This window comes from Bufo gargarizans, chromosome 2 (assembly GCF_014858855.1).
Source record: "Bufo gargarizans isolate SCDJY-AF-19 chromosome 2, ASM1485885v1, whole genome shotgun sequence".
NCBI classification, from domain to species: Eukaryota; Metazoa; Chordata; class Amphibia; order Anura; family Bufonidae; genus Bufo; species Bufo gargarizans.
Window position 1 is genome coordinate 131,719,709 of NC_058081.1, and position 16,832 is coordinate 131,736,540.

The window sequence follows — 16,832 nt, forward strand, 5'->3', positions numbered from 1 at the left end:
CAGTGGAATGAGCAGGTGGAAAAGGCTTTCTCCTCTTTGAAGTCTGCCCTGTGTGGGTCCCCGGTATTAGTGACGCCTGACTTAAAGAGGGAGTTTGTGGTACAGACCGATGCCTCTGAATAAGGCCTCTGAGCTGTACTCTCTCAAGACATCAATGGGGAGGAACATCCTGTTGTTTTCCTGAGCCGGAAACCTACTCCAGCCGAGACTAGGTACAGTATAGTGGAGAGAGAGTGCTTGGTCATCAAGTGGGCACTCAAGTCTCTCCGCTATTATCTGTTGGGGAGAAAGTTCCGTCTGGTGACCGACCACTCTCCTTTCAAGTGGATGAGCAAAGCCAAGGAGAGGAATGCTCGGGTCACCAGATGGTTCTTATCTTTACAAAACTACACTGTCTGGCGGGTTTTCACCCCCTCAGGGTTGAACAAAATGCGGATCCGCTCATAATGCCTCAGTCTGGCACCGTTTGGCCTCCGCTCCACTCAGCAGGCGGACACGCCGTGCGGAGCCAAACGGATCCATCCAGACTTACAATGGAGATGGATCCGTTTGAAGTTGACACAATATGGCTAAATTTCAAACTGATCTGTCCCCTATTGACTTTCAATGTAAAGTCTGGATGGATCCGTCTGAGTAACTTTCAGAATTTTTTCTGAAATATAATGCAGATGGATCCGTTCTGAACGGATCCCATCGTCTGCATTATAGGAGCGGATCCGTCTGTGCAGACACCAGACGGATCCGCTCCGAACGCAAGTGTGAAAGTAGCCTTAAATACTTTGGGATTTTTGATTGCCTATACTGCGTCCGCTTGCCTGTCTACCAGAGCAAAACCCCACAATTGATTGAAGAAAACGCACCAAATCTTGTGCATGCTGACATGTGGCTACTCTCGGCCTGGGTGAGAATAGCAGCACAGCAGATCAATTCTAAGTGCATCAGGCAGCAAACATCCCGCTGGCTGTCTCCTTGCCAACTCCAACTGGACAAGGTGGTCAGCAAAAATGTCAGGAACATTCTTGGCTAGGCTGCATGGCGCATGTTATATATTTTGTAGTTCAGCACTGGCCATGTCCAGGAGATTATCCTCACTTTTCAGCCATTCTTATGTGACAAGGAAAGCCCACCTGGACTTGCTGCAACAAAACAGTCTGCCATTGCACCGCTTGTTCCACGACATTCCAGCTCACTGGAATTCCACCATGCATATACTGGAGCATATGTATAAGCAATGTAAATTGGTGAATAATTGTATTATGAATCAGAGCACTGTAGCAGGAAGCATGTTTTGTTTTGAAGTCAGGCAGTGGCAGCAAACATGTTGCATACTCAGGCCCTTCAAAGAGGCCACCAGATTTATCAGTAGGGACAACTGCGGCAATAATGATATCAACATGATAGTTATTTTAGAGCAAATGATCACCCTGATGCAACAAGGGATGGTGGAAGAAGACCAGCTTACACATACTACTGCCCTCTCTGTAGTTGTTGGGGGCTGTAAGAGAGTGTCTGGAGTGTAGTGGATGGAAGATACGTGCCACTGGGGGTCGTGGCACCGGTGGAGTAAGAGCCCGGTCTTTTGTGTTTTGTCAGCAGTGAGTGCTGTCACACAGCAGTCCGGGCTGGCTCTTACTGGGAACAGGCAGGTTGGTTATCTCTGGCCTTAGTTGGGTAGGGAAGGAGTTAATCCTTCACTATGCTCGGTGGGTGTGGTCTGCCTACTACACCCAGGGCTGTGAATATAGGCTTGATGCTCACTGACTCTGGGGCTGATGAAGTGTGGTCTCCTGTCTCACTGCAGGAACCTGTACTGGAGGCTGATCGCACGGTCAGCCTGAGCTCTGTAGTCCGCTCGTCTAACAAAGACTGCCCAATTACTGCAGGCTCAGCAAAGGACCAAAAGGGATCCTGTGGCCGGACCCAATCCCTTGTCCAGGCCGACACGTGGCCTGTCTAACTTGCACTAACTTGGACAAACCCGCCCCACGACAAGGTGTAGTACTGATCACGGATGTGAGAGACTGTGTGAACAGCCACCAAGACGCCTGCAGCGTTTGGGGCTCCGTTGTGGGAGGTGGGGTTTATGGACATTGCTGTTGTGTAAATTGCACAGTTTTTTGATCTGATGCACTAAAGTGAATAAAAGAGCATGGTTTGGACACAAAGCCTGTCTCCTGAGCCTCTATACTGCCACCGCTACCATCTGTCTACCAGAGCAAACCCGCACAATTGGTGGCTTCAGCGGGCAAACAGCAGTAAGGCTGAAAATTGTTTTGCTTGGACTTTATGTCATATATTAAGCCGGCAAGTTTTGTGGCTCCAGATAAGATGGAGGAGGCCATTAGACACTTGGTGCAAAGTAATGAGGAGGCTACTCGGAGACATGAGGAAGCCCTGAGAGACCAGTGTCAGTTGAATAGTCTACTGGCCCAGCAACTGGCGACTATGCAGGAGTCCATGCGTGTGTTACAACAACCAGCCGCCCCGGGGGGACCGCAATCCTACCTGCTGACCGGGATAAGGTGCGCTCAGCGTTAAGAAATATGGGCCCCGAGGATGATATCGAGGCGTTCCTGATGGTCTTCGAACGCATTGCGGAACAGGAAAGGTTACCGGCAGAACAGTGGGCCGAAGTAGTGGCGCCATTTTTTGTGGGAGACGCACAAAAGGCCTACTTCGACCTCAGTCAGGAGGAAGCCAAGAGCTATGAGAGGCTGAAGAGGGAGGTGTTGGCTCGTCTTGGCGTTAATACCTATGTGCGTGCACATCGAGTCTACCAGTGGGCTTTCTCCGAGTCCCGGCCTGTTCGGTCCCAGGCCTATGACCTGTTCCACTTCATAAAAAAATGGCTGCAGCCTGAGATATTGAGCCCCTCGCAGATGGTGGAACGGGTGGTGGTCGATCGTTTGGTGCGTACCCTCCCAAGAGCAATACAGCGCTGGGTGGGACAAGGTGATCCAGGCACCCTGGAGCAAGTTGTTGGCCTAATCAAGAGATACATGGCAACCCAGGACTTGGTCCGAGACTCCGCCTTCCTGCAAAAGCCGCCTTCACTCTCCCTGCCACAAAGGGGACCTGAGAAGGGGGCTCAACCGCTTAAGGGGGGAGGTGATTTCCACTCCTGGGAGGCCAAACCTGGAGAGACGAGAGGCCCCGGGGATTAGATGTTGGCACTGTCAGGGCCTAGGACACATTGCTGCAAACTGCACAAGGGCGGCAGAGCCCATGGACTGCGGGTTCGCCCGCCGATCCTCCTTTTTCGGCCAGCCGGTGGATGTTGCTGCTTCGCTGCTATTCGCTGATACACCTCCGTTGTGTGCCATCTCTATTAATGGACACCCAGTTAAGGCATTGCTGGACTCAGGGAGATTAGTGACCCTTGTGCACGAGTCCCTGGTGGCCAGTCGCGGCCCAGGCAAGCAAACCATCAGTATTGTGTGCATTCATAGGGGCCAGCGAGAATATCGTACAACCTGTGTGACCTTGTCTACCCTCGGAAGGGAGATACAGCAGGTGGTTGGGTAGGGCGACAAATCCCTTACGCTGCCATCCTAGGTAGGGATTGTCCCCTGTTTTGGTCTCTCTGGGAGCAACGGGGTGCAGAGCCGGTGCCCGTTGATCCTGAAGAGCGGCTACCAGCTGTAGAAGTCAAGACAACACTAGAAGGGTTGGCTGGTGAGCTGGTGGCAGCCCCATCTGTTCCAGAACTAGAAGTATCCCGAGACACATTCAGGACCGCCCAGCTCCATGATCCTACATTGTCATGGGCCAGAGAAGGGGTGACTGTCATCAATGGAGTGGCTCAGCACCCGGGAGCTCGGAATTTCCCCACCTGGCCTGTAACCAGGACCTACTGTACCAGGTCGACAAAGTCCGGCAAGAGGTAATAGAACCGTTGGTGGTACCCCAGCCATACCGCCGCATGGTATTAGACCTAGCGCATACTCATGTGTTAGGAGGACATCTGGGGGTCCAGAAAACTCAGGAACGTATACTGCAGCATTTCTATTGGCCAGGGATATATGAGGAAGTCAGGAGGTTTTGCCAGTCCTGTCCACAGTGTCAGAGGACCAGCCCCCAGCCTCATTATCGTAGTCGGAGTGCCACCAGTGCAGAGCTTGCTCAGGAATGGCAGCAGGCGGGTGTGAGTGCATCTGCACGCACAGTGAGACGAAGACTTTTGGAAGATGGCCTGGTGTCAAGAAGGGCAGCAAATAAGCCACTTCTCTCAAAAAAAAACATCAGGGACAGATTGATCTTCTGCAGAAAATATGATGAATGGACTGCTGAGGACTGGGGCAAAGTCATATTCTCTGATGAAGCCTCTTTCCGATTGTTTGGGGCATCAGGAAAAAGGCTTGTCCGGAGAAGAAAAGGTGATGCTTTACTGTCATGCCAACAGTAAAGCATCCTGAGACCATTCATGTGTGGGGTTGCTTCTCATCCAAGGGAGTGGGCTCACTCACAATTTTGCCCAAAAACACAGCCTTGAATAAATAATGGTATCAAAACACCCTCCAACAGCAACTTCTTCCAACACTCCAACAACAGTTTGGTGAAGAACAATGCATTTTCCAGCACGATGGAGCACCGTGCATAAGGCAAAAGTGATAACTAAGTGGCTCGGGGACCAAAATGTTGACATTGTGGGTCCATGGCCTGGAAGCTCCCCAGATCTTAATCCCATTGAGAACTTGCGGTCAATTCTCAAGAGGCGGTGGACAAACAAAAACCCACTAATTCTGACAAACTCCAAAAAGTGATTATGAAAGAATGGGTTGCTATCAGTCAGGAATTGGCCCAGAAGTTGATTGAGAGCATGCCCAGTCGAATTGCAGAGGTACTGAAAAAGAAGGGCCAACACTGCAAATACTGACTCTTTGCATAAATGTCATGTAATTGTCGATAAAAGCCTTTGAAACGTATGAAGTGTGTGTAATTATATTTCTCTACATCACAGAAACAACTGAAACTCAAACTTTGTGAAAACTAATATTTGTGTCATTCTCAAAACTTTTCGCTACGACTGTAGAGCGGTGTCCATGCCTACAGGGTACAACAGAACTGTGATGGTTGTTACTATTACCTCTACACAGCCACCACTACTCCTACAGCCTAAACAGCCGCACACAGTTCTACTCAGCATTGCCTTGTCTGCTCCATGCTGTGCTGCTACTGCTGCTTTCTGCCATTACTATTGCTGCCACGTGCCCCTATTACCCCTACACACCTTAGACCTTGCCATTTCCACATAAACACAGTACTGATGCTGCTCCAAGAATATTGAGAATGTTTCAGGTCTTTTTCATAAGCCACTGTTTCTTCCAACACTACAGTTTTTGTTTATAAGCAGGGGTAGGCATCTGCCCGTGTTAGGGTGTATTTATTAGATGCTTGTGCATAACAAGACACTGTCTCTTCCAACTTTACCATTTATGGGTTTAAATAAGACCAGGCATCTATATATTATTTTATATTGCTGTTATTCTGTTAAAAAGCTTAAAAGGACGGGGAGAAAGAGCAAAAATTCTACAAAAAAGAAATAAAAGATAAAAAGACAAGATAGAAACAATATGAGTCCTAGGAGACCGAAGAATGTCTTCAGGCCAATTTTCCAGACAATCGGAGCACATTCGATGCAGGTAGAAATGATTCAGAACCAAATCTAATATTGTTTAAAAATTCACCAAATCAGACCCAAAGTGAATTTTAGGAAGTTTGCTCATATCTAGTTTTGTGCAAAAATTTGCTACCTTTTAGTGCCACATTTCTGGCAAAAGGAATTGATAACAGTAAATGTATGTGTGAAAATAGACTAAAGCTGCTTTCACATGTAGCAGGTAATTTATTATGCTCTGCATTCCAAAATTCTGCAAAAGGTTGCAAAACAGGGCCTTTGTGACTTTTATAGCCAACTTGCACCAAAATGTTTGATTATTTTTTTGTGATTTTACACCACCCACACCAAGTTTGAAAAAATGGGCATGGTTAGCTATGTTAATTAGGTGTAGGCCAGATTTAAGACTTCATTTAAGGCTACATGGTACAACACACGTCAGGTATTGCAGCCAAGATCGCTGTGTAGCACTAGCCTGTGAAGTGTAACAGTTGCACACATATCGCAATCTCACTCCTCACAATAAATTCCCCCTGTAACGGATCTCCTAGCACCCTGACGAGGTACCTCCGTCGATAGATGCTCCTAGTGCTTTCTGAGGACTCCAAGCACTCCACTTGACACCGTACGCACTGCAGACCCCACCAACCGCCGCAGCTTGGTTGGGTTCTCAGCGTCCTCCTCCCACGCTGGACCCAAGACCGGGCTTCAGCTTCCAGTGGGTGATTCTCTCCTACATCCAGAGAGCAGGAACCATGAACCAGCTCTTACAAGAGCTTATACTCAGGGGAGTATTGTGATATAGCAATCCCCAAGAGTGTAGTTATCGCATTCCCCAAACATGAGCCAAAACTTCATGAAGGTATAAAGCAGCCTCTTTATTTTAACACACAAGCATTTTATACACATCTTCCAACAAGGTTACCACCCACAGGGTTTTGTAAAAACAACCAATAACCACGTACAATACACTCAGACACTCCCACACAAAATCCTCCCCTCTGCCCGTGATAGAATTACCTCACACTGGGTTGATGCAATCATCACAGACAGGCGAATACACAATATCCTCTGTCCTGGAAACAACCGAGAAGTAATTCAATTATCTCTCAGGACAAAGGACATCGCCAGTACACATAGAGATACAATGGAACATACCTCCCTACTCAACGTATACAATGTCCCACCCTTTTCAATACACATAGCCATTTAACATCCCATGGCATGAATTAGACCAGGGGTTCAAGTTAGTCCAAGTCCTTTGTGAACAACGGAGGCCTGGCTGATGAGAGGGCCCATAATCCTGGGGCAAGAGGCGAGTAGCCAGGCCCCTCCAAAACCCAGTGGCGAGGTTGGTATTGCCACACCCCCATAGTCACTCACAGCAGTTTATTTTTGGCATTTCTTTATTACCTTCAGATGTTCCTTTAAAGTCTACAGACAAGGTGGGAAATGTATCATCCCCCTACACCTGTTTTCTTGCATAGATAACTGAAGTTTGTAACCGGTGTAGATTGCAATCAGGCAGACAGACTGCTAAAGATTATCGTTGGGTGAGCATGCTCGGCACATCGTGGCGTTTGGCCGAATATCGCATGTGCTCAAGCACGATGCTCAAGTCAGTGTATTTGGGAGATGCCCAAGAATTCAAATTGAAAAGAGGAGGATGCAAGTAATTTATGATGAGGATCATGCCTCATCATAAATTAAATGCATCTTTAGTAGTGTTGGTCGAGCTCCAAAGTGCTTGTGTGCTATGGTGCAGGAGTAGGACACTTCCTGATGCTCGGGTGCTCTAAAGAGCACCCGAGCACAATGGAAGTCCCCGAGCATTAAACCAGGCACCCTGTGCTCTGAAGAGGAGAGGGTGTCAGGACTCTAGTTCAGCTTAGGAGTCCCTGCTCTGACTCCATATATAGCTATGTCCATATATGGAGTCAGTGCTTGGGGACACCCAGTGTATTTAAATCTAATTTAGCCCCTATTTCAGAAAAGTTTCTGGCAGGATTCAAATTCACAACCTTCTACATTACAGCCAAGAATGTTGACCACTACACTATAGAGCTGCATGCCCAGTTACTTTGAAAAAAAAATAAAAAATCGAGACATCTGCTGTATAGGAATACTTACTAGTAGTAATTATTTCTATACAGCAGAAGTCTCAGTTGTTTTTTTTTTTCAGTAACTGGCTCTGTAGCTCTATAGTGTAGTGGTTAAGGTTCTTGGCTGTAATGTGGAAGGTTTGGAGTTCAAATCCCACCAAATTTAAATGTATATATTGTATATTATTTTTTTGTAATTGTAAAAAAATGTGTAATTACAAAAAAATAAAAATATATAATCATACTTCTGATATAATGAATGCATAATATGTGGTAAACTACTACTGATGTTTTAGCCATAATATTTTTACATATATTATAATCTATTATATATTCTAAATATATAATAATATATGTAAATACATTTTGGCTGAAAGGCTGAAAACGTATATATATATATATATATATATATATATGTTTAAATTAAATTGAGCCTCTATTTCTGAAAAGTTTCTGGCGGGATTCAAACGCACAACATTCTACATTACAGCCAATAATCATAACCACCACACTATAGAGATTCATGGCCAGTTGCTAAAAAATAAATAAAACATGAGAATTCTGCTCTATAGTGTAGTGGATAAGATTATTGGCTGTAATGTAGAAGGTTGTGAGTTTGAAAACCACCAGAAACGTTTCAGAAATAGGCTAAATTATAATTTAAATACACTGGGTGTCCCCAAGCACTGACTCCATATATGGACATAGCTATATATGGAGTCAGAGCAGGGACTCCTAAGCTGAACTAGAGTCCTGACACCCTCCCCTCTTCAGAGCAGGGGGTGCCTGGTTTAATGCTCGGGTGCTCTGTAGAGCACCTGAGCATCAGGAAGTGTCCTACTCCAGCACCATAGCACACAAGCACTTTGGAGCTCGACCAACACTACTAAAGATGCATTTAATTTATGATGAGGCATGATCCTCATCATAAATTACTTGCATCCTCTGTTTACACAGAGGTTATCAAGCCAGTTCTACTTTACACCAGTTTGATAAATCTTCTCCAAAATGTTTTTGCTTGACGTTTTTTGGATTACATTTGTGCAGAGAATGTGCTGGGTATGGCATTTTTTTTAAATTTTAATTCTTGGGCATCTCTATGAGTAGAAAAACCACTGTATAAAATTTTACAATCAACAAATTCTCCAAATACAGTACAAATGAATAGCCTCTTTTCCCAACAAAAAAAATGCATGGAAAATACTATTTGTGAAGGAGTCCTAAGGGTATTGAGATGTCTTGTCCTGTTGGAGCCCTTTCGCTTTCAATAAGAGCAGAGAGTGAGGAGCTGTGTAAGGGTAAATTCATACAGATTTTTTTTTTGAGGAGGTTTAGAGGCAGATTCTTAAATTATTTTTGTTTTTTGTTTTTTTTTAACCAAAGCCAGATGTGGATCCAGCAGGAAGAAGTATTCCTTCTTTTATATTTCTGATTCCTTTCAAATCCACTTCTCTTTTCTGCTGAAAAACCTGCAGGAAAATCTGCCTCAAATCCACCTCCAAAAAACTCTGCTCTACCCTAATACTACAACATCTGGCTTCTGGGGAATAACTGTAGCCAAACTGTACTTAGGATGAAGGTTATTCAGATGTTTCACAAATCCGCATTTTCTTTCCATGTCTGTTTCGTTATTTGTGGACCGTATACGGAACCATTAATTTCATCAGGTCTGCAAAAAAAGCGAAGATACTCTGTGTGCATTGCGTTTCTGTATGTCCGTATTTCAGTTCTGAAAGAAAAAAAATAGAACATGTCCTATTATTGTCCGCATTACGGACAAGGATAGAACTGCTCTATTAGGGGCCAGGTGTTCCGTTCCGCAAAATGCAAAATGTACACGGACGTCATCTGTATTTTTTGAAGATCTGTTTTTTGCGGAAAGCAAAATACATATGGTCGTGTGCATGAGGCCTTAATGTAAGTTCAACAATTATATGTGAAGCTTGTAGAAAGAGGTACGACTATTGTGCACTATTTTTGTACAAAATATATATTATTTTGAAGGTTTTCAGAACAGAGGAGAGATGCAAGATCAAATAGTGATACAATAGGAACATTTATCTGGACTTTCCATAATTAATCAAATTTCAGAACATTATAGTCATACTCTCTCAGACAAAGAACTGGACTGGAATTGTTTAATGAGTGCAATGAAAAGAAAATGTGCCAAAAATAAGGGTTTAAATTCTACAAAGGTATTACAAAGCCTAGTAGAGTCGCATCTGGTTAATTAGTTTCCGTTTGAATAAATGCTATTAAAGAGATTAATTCCTTTCCTTCAAGATGCTCCATTATTAGGACAAGGCATGGACAAGGCAAGGACATGATCAAGATGTGAAACAGATAAGAAAGAAATGCAATTTAATCCTCTAATATTGTTTAAAAATTGAATGGTCAGCTAACAATTTCAAATATAATTTAATATATTGATTTTTATAATAATCCACCTTCTACAAGAGCATCTTCATCATATTGTTATGTGGTGAGTCTTTCTTCAAGCACTTCAGTGAAATGGCTTTAAAAACTAGTAGAAAAAATTTGTCGTTTAACTGTTTCTTTTGTCTTCTGTATTATCTAATCGTGTTAAAAGGATTTCCTAAGAAAAACAGTAGTGGCACACTGAAAATGTCATAAATATCTGATCATTTGGGGTAGAGATGAGCGAATGTTTAAAAAATTTGATTCGGCCGGTTTGCTTTGATCCGAATTTATTCGCAGCGAATTGCGTTAAAAAGCGGCTATGCCCTGGCTGCAGAGAGCCTTTATATGGGTGTAGCACATGGTGCCTTGCAGTAAGATGCATAGGGAGTCTGCTGTGGTAGTGAAACAATACTGTGAGTCAGTATGACAAGCACATGACAGGTGTCTCTCTTAGGCCCCTTTCACACGGGCGAGTTTTCCGTGCGGGTGCGATCCGTGCGGCGAACGTATGGCACCCGCACTAAATCCTGACCCATTCATTTCTATGGGGCTGTGCACATGAGCGATGTTTTTAACGCATCACTTGTGCGTTCAGTTGAAATCGCAGCATGCTCTATATTTTCCGATTTTGACGTGACGCAGGCCCCATAGAAGTGAATGGGGTGTGTGAAAATCGGATGGCATCCGCAAGCAAGTACGGATGCCGTGCGATTTGCACGCATGGTTGCTAGGAGACCATCGGGATGGAGACCCGATCATTATTATTTTCCCTTATAACATGGTTATAAGGGAAAATAATAGCATTCTGAATACAGAATGCATAGTAAACCAGCGCTAGAGGGGTTAAAAAAAATAAAAAATAATTTAACTCACCTTAGTCCACTTGCTCGCGAAGCTGGCATCTCCTTGTGTCTCCGCTGCTGATGAACAGGACCTGGGGTGAGCTACTCCATTAAATAGAGCTTAAGGACCTTCGATGACGTCACTCCGGTCATCACATGATCTTTTACCATGGTGAATCACCATGGTAAAAGATCATGTGACGTACCATGTGATGACCGGAGTGACGTCATCGAAGGTCCTTAACCTGTATTTAATGGAGCAGCTCACCCCAGGTCCTGTTCATCAGCAGAGGAGACACAAGGAGATGCCGGGCTTCGCGATCAAGTGGACTAAGGTGAGTTAATTTTTTTTTTGTTTTTTTTTAACCCCTCTAGCGCTGGTTTACTATGCGTTCTGTATTCAGAATGCTATTATTTTCCCTTATAACCATGTTATAAGGGAAAATAATACAATCTTCAGAACATCAATCCCAAGCCCGAACTTCTATGAAGAAGTTCGGGTTTGGGTACCAAACATGCGCGATTTTTCTCACGCGAGTGCAACGCATGACAATGTTTTGCACTTGCGCAGAAAAAATCGCGCATTTTCCCGCAACGCACCCGGCTCTTATCCGGGCAAAAAAACTCACGCCCGTGTGAAAGAGGCCTTAGAATCACTGCACACTTCACTTATTTGGGTGGGGCCAACACTAACGAAATAAGTCATGTATGAACTAAGCCTTACAGGTCGATGTTGGCATCAAGAAGAAGCGCACTCCTTTTACACCGTTGTCAGCTGATTCCAAGTAGATGTTTACAGAACCTGTTCTATTTAACGCTTATACAAGTAGAGCCCCCCCCAGACAGAGACAGACAGAGTGGAGAAGTTGTTAGCAGTAAGTTTGTGTTGACGTCACTAATTAATTTCCCTTTCATCTGATCCATCAGAACAATAACCCACCACAAACGGATCCTGTCTATGGAGCATATGCCTTCACTCGGTCAGCATTTGCTCAATAATCCATCAGTATTGCTAATTAGAGATGGCCTTGCGGTTCGCCCAGCGGTCGTTTCATGGCAAACTTTGCTCGTTTGCGATTGGAGCAGGGACAGTTAGGGACACCAAACACTAGCTAGAAGGGCCACAAAATATAGATATAGAGGGGTGTGATATAAATATAATATACTTTCTAAAATAGAAATTATATTATAGTGTATTTGCATTGTGCAGCAGTTGTGTGCGGTTCTGCTGCGATACCGCAGCTAGATAGAGGGACAAATGCTATTGGAGTAACTAATTGCAACAGGTGTGATATATCTGTTGCCCCCCAAAAAACTGCTTGAGGGCTGTAATATACCTTTTTCTACAAAATCTGGATTTAGGGGTGCTATTTACCTGTTTCCGCCAAATACTGATTGAGGGGTGCTATATACCTTCTTACACAAAATAATGATTGAGGGGTGCTATTGTTATATACCTTCTTCCACCAAGAAGCGATATACCTGGTTACACAAAATACTGATTGAGGGGTGCTATATAGCGGTTTCTGCCAAATACTGATTGAGGAGTGATATATACCTTCTTCGACAAAATACTGATTGAGGGGTGTTATATACCTGTTTCCACAAAATACTGATTGAGGGGTTCTATATACCTGTTTCCACTAGATACTGATTGACGGGTGCTGTATACCTTCTTCCACAAAATACTGATTGAGAGGTGCTATTGCTATATAACTTTTTCGACCAAATACTGATTAAGGGCTGCGATATTCCTTCCACAAATACTGCTCTTCTCTACGGACTTAGGCAGAGGGTCATTTAGAAAATGACATGCAGAGGAAGAGGCAGACCGTTCCTCAGGGATGGTAGAGGTCGGGCAGGTGCACCAGGCTGGAACTTATGTGGGAAGTTGGAGAAGGCGTGTGCGATAACTTCAAAGGGGCGCACCAGAGTTGGCTGAGTGACTCACTCAGCCTTCCGCTTCTGCACCCTCCTAATCATCTGTATATGCACACTCCTCACTCTCTGCTGTGTGCTAGCCTGCCAACTACTGCCATATAAATTGGTGGACTCGCTGGCCTTTAGAAAATTTATGGCCTTTGGCACACCACAATGGAAGGCCCCCGGAAGGAAATATTTCTCCCAGAAGAGCATCCCTGAACTATATGGCCACATTCAGCAGCAAGTTAATATATCTCTGGCACACAGTGTCGGTGACGAGATACATCTGACCACAGACATGTGGTCTAGCAAACATGGGCAGGGAAGGTACATAACTTTTACTGCCCACTGAGTCAACCTTCTGATGGCCATCAAGCATGCAACCCGTGGCACCCGTGTGGAGTTGGTGTTACCTCCACGAATTGCATGCAGGCCTGTCTCATCTTCTCTTCTTCCTTCTACTCCATCCTCTGTCTCCTCTTCGGCTGACTCCTCCTTTTCAACTGCTACCGCCTCTTCCACTTCACCCCCCAAGCCCAACAGAACCTATTTGACGTGCCAGGTGAGACGTTGCCATGCTGGTTTGTGGATGTTGTGCCTGAAAGCCGAGAGCCACACTGATCCTGCACTGCTTTCAGCTCTGCGGTCACAGGCCGATCAGTGGCTAACCCCGTTCAATTTGACAGTTGGTAAAGTGGTGTGCGACAACGGTGCCAATCTGCTGAGCGTGCTGAAAAAGGGCAAAATTACACTTGTGCCGTGCATGGCACACGTCATGAACTTAGTCGTACAGCGATTAGTTGCAAAATGGATCTTACAGGGCCATGTCTCGCCTTGCTAATGTTCAGCGGCGACACCACTTTCCCGTCAGATGTCTGATTTGTGACTTCCCAACATACTGGAACTCAACCTGGTATATGCTTGATAGGCTGCTCCAGCAGAAACATGCCTTTAAAGACTACCTGTACGAACTCTGGTCAGGACAGGTTCGAGGGAGCTTGGTTTCTTTTCCCCGCGCCAGTGGCTGCTCGTGCGCGACGCATGCAGACTTCAGCGGCCATTTGATGAGATCAGTCCTCATGCCTGACCACCAGGACCAGGTAGTGCTCTGTCAGTAAATGCAGGGCCGGTTCTAGGTGAAATGGGGCCCTAGGGCGGAAAACAATAAGGGGCCCCCCCCACATGGCACACAATAGAATTATATATATATAGTAGTAGTTGTGGCCGGTGCTGGGGGCCCCTAAGGAGTCGGGGGCCCGGGGGCAATTGCCCCCCTTGACTCTATGGTAGCACCGGCCCTGAGTAAATGGCGCCCCCCTTTCTTTCCGCCACGCTGCTTCCCTGTGTACTGGTGCTTATTCTGACACTAGGGCTGGGTTCAGATAATTTTTTTGCCATCCATTTAATGCATACCAAAAATGTATGCGTTAACAGATGCCTCAGACTGATGACGTACAGTGGCATTTGTTCACCATACAGTTCCATGGTAGAAAATAAATTTACGGTAATGTATGCATTTTTTAAATGGATTCTGCAGGATACAAAAACGTGGAGTGCTGCACATTTGTATACATCAAACCAATAGGAAATGAAAGTTTTTTAAGATCCAGCATGGCACATTTTTGAGAGTTTCCCTTTAAGACGCATAAAAATGGCCCCTGATTAAAATACATATTTTTTGTGGGAATTTTTGCCAATGACTCCCCCTTTGGTATTTCACTCTCCATGTTGTGGGACTATTGCTATGTGCAATCATAGTTTGTACCGTATTTGGTGGCTGCAAATATGACCTGAAGGTTTTTCAGGTTTGCCTGCTATTAAAGTAAATGGGCGCGATGCGAACGTGCGGTTCGCGAACATTTGATTGTAAACGCGTGTTCATTAATCATCCCGGCCGATGTTTGGCCATCACTATTGCTAATGCCTAAAAAAAAAAACAGGAGCGGATGTAAAACAGAGATGACACGTGAATGGAATATTTGCATGTCTTCTGTGTTTTGTACCTACTCCTGCTTTTGGCTACCAAATCCATAAGCCGATTCTGAAGGGACCATAGAGGCCTTACAGCTGCTACACAGACAGGATCCGTTGTGCATCTCATTTTTCCTTCCTTCTGACAGATCAGAAGAAAGGTCAAATAAATTATTATGTCAGCCAGGCTGAAAGGCAATATAGTGGCCCAGTCATGAAGTGGGGAGGGTGGGAACAGCATGATAAGTCCACGGAGTGGCCCTATCACATAGTGGTGAGGTGGAGGCAGCATGAGGAGGCCACAGAGTGGCAAGGTGACATAGTGTGGAGATGGCAGCAGCATGAGGAGACCACAGAGTGTCAAGGTGACATAATGTGGAGATGGCAGTAGCAGCATCATGAGACCACAGAGTGGCATGGTGACATAATGTGGAGATGGCAGTAGCCACAGCATGAGGAGACCACAGAGTGGCAAGGTGAAATAATGTGGAGATGGCAGCAGCAGAATACCACAGAGTGGCAAGGTGACATAATGTGGAGAAGGCAGTGCATGAGGAGACCACAGAGTGGCAAGGTGACATAGATTGGAGATGGAAATAGCAGCAGCATCAGGAGACCACAGAGTGGCAAGATGACACATCGTGGAAATAGCAGTAGCAGCAGCAGCATCAGGATACCACAGAGTGGCAAGATGACATAAAGCGTAAATGGCAGTAGCAGCAGTATCAGGGGGATACCACAGAGTGGCAAGGTGACAGTGTGGATTTGTCAGCATCAGGAGGATACCACGAAGTGGCAAGGTGAGATAGTGTGGAGATGGCAGTAGCAGCAGCAGCATCAGGAGACCACATAGTAACAAGATGACCTAATGTGTAGATGGCAGTAGCAGCAGCAGCAGCAGCATCAGGAGGATACCACAGAGTGGCAAGGTGACATAGTGTAGAGTTGACAGCAGCATGGGGAGACCACAGAGTGGCAAGGTGACATAATGTGGAGATGGCAGCATCAGCAGGATACCACAGAGTGGCAAGGTGACAGTGTGGGTATGGAAGCAGCATGAGGAGAACTTAGAGTAGCAAGATGACATTGCGTGGAAATAGCTAGCAGCAGCATCATGATACCACAGAGTGGCAAGATGACATAATGTGTAAATGGCAGTAGCAGCAGTATCAGGGGGATACCACAGAGTGACAAGGTTACAGTGTGGAATTGTCAGCATCAGGAGGATACCACAGAGTGGCAAGGTGACATAGTGTGGAGATGGCAGTAGCAGCAACATCAGGAGACCACATAGTAACAAGATGACATAATGTGTAGATGGCAGTAGCAGCAGCAGCAGCAGTGACATAGTGTGGAGATGGCAGTAGCAGCAGCATCAGGATATACCAATAGAGTGGCAAGGTGACATAGTGTGGAGATGGCAGTAGCAGCAGCATCAGGAGGATACCACAGAGTGGCAAGGTGACATAGTGTGGAGATGTCAGTAGCAGCTGCAGAATCAGGAGACCATAGATTGGCAAGGTGACATAGTGTGGAGATGGCAGCAGCATGAGGAGACCACAGAGTGGCAAGGTAACATAGTTTGGCAGTAGCAGCAGCATCAGGATACCACAGAATGGTAAGGTGACATAGTGTGGAGATGGCAGTAGCAGCAGCAGCATCAGGGGACCACATAGTGGCAAGATGACATAATGTGTAGATGGTAGTAGCAGAAGCATCAGGAGGCCACACAGTGGTAAGGTGACATAGTGTGGAGATGGCAGTAGCAGCAGCATCAGGATATACCACAGAGTAGCAAGGTGACATGGTGTGGAGATGGTGGATAGGTTAAAAAAATTAACCTTATTTAGAAGCGGCGCTGCTGCAGAAGACAGGACTCAGTAGGTAAATGAAAATGGATCTTTGTATTAGTCTACGAATTTTAGGGGCGGACTTCCGCCTTCATCAAGACAGTAT